The following is a 917-nucleotide window of genomic DNA, read 5'->3' as shown; positions in this document are numbered from 1 at the left end:
TTCACGAGTCGGTACGCGAATTGAAATGCAACACAGACATAATACCACACCCATCCGATAAAACTATAAATGATTAGAGCCTTTTTTCCTATTTCATTTCCACTCGGACTCAGAAACAAGCAGACAGAAACAGGTTGCGGGAGGCGGTTATTCGAACCATTTACGCACACATCACGTACTGCGGTGACGTCAATGGCGGGTCTTCTCGCATAACCAAAGAACCCGCTGAATCTAGCGTTCAAGTGATTAAAATGTAAAAACTCGGACTCGTTATCAGCCAGGGCATAGGGGGTGTGCATGTAGAGAAATGAAAATTGCCACTTCCTTCAGATAGCGATACGATGCGTAACTATGGCGTTGGGGTTAGTTTGATTCGGTGTTTGTGTGTTGCCATTAAATGATGAATTTGAATTGAAAAAAAGGCTTACTTGGGATGTATTCTGTAATTATCATCACATGTGTTTCTTTGACTTTCAACAGCTTTTGTATTAATTTCGATGTAACTTGTTCTTTGCCACATTGCATCATAGCAAAAATCTACTAATATGTGAGAACAGACCAACATACCTTACAGAGACTTCAAACTATCTTTTATTCAGCAGAATGCGAGGGAAGTGTGAGGCAAGATTTAGACTTTACATTATTCAGTTTCCACACAGATAATAACATTTTTTTCTCAGTATTGTAACATTAACCTTAATGTACCAAAACGCAAAACAGTCATTGCTGTCAGATTTCAACTAAGCAGTAATAATGAATATGTATCATTGTCTTCTCTCTCCTATGCGTTCTCGTTAGAACTCGTGCACTTATAGTCTCGGTTTTTTGTTTGCTTCCTTCATCCTTAGTTTACTAGCTCGCGCTATTTTTCTTTTTTTCTTTGGTTATACAGTATATGTTCTCTCTTTCAATCTGTT

Source organism: Penaeus monodon, chromosome 19 (genome assembly GCF_015228065.2).
Source record: "Penaeus monodon isolate SGIC_2016 chromosome 19, NSTDA_Pmon_1, whole genome shotgun sequence".
Lineage (NCBI taxonomy): Eukaryota > Metazoa > Arthropoda > Malacostraca > Decapoda > Penaeidae > Penaeus > Penaeus monodon.
Note: the sequence above shows the minus strand (reverse complement) of the source record.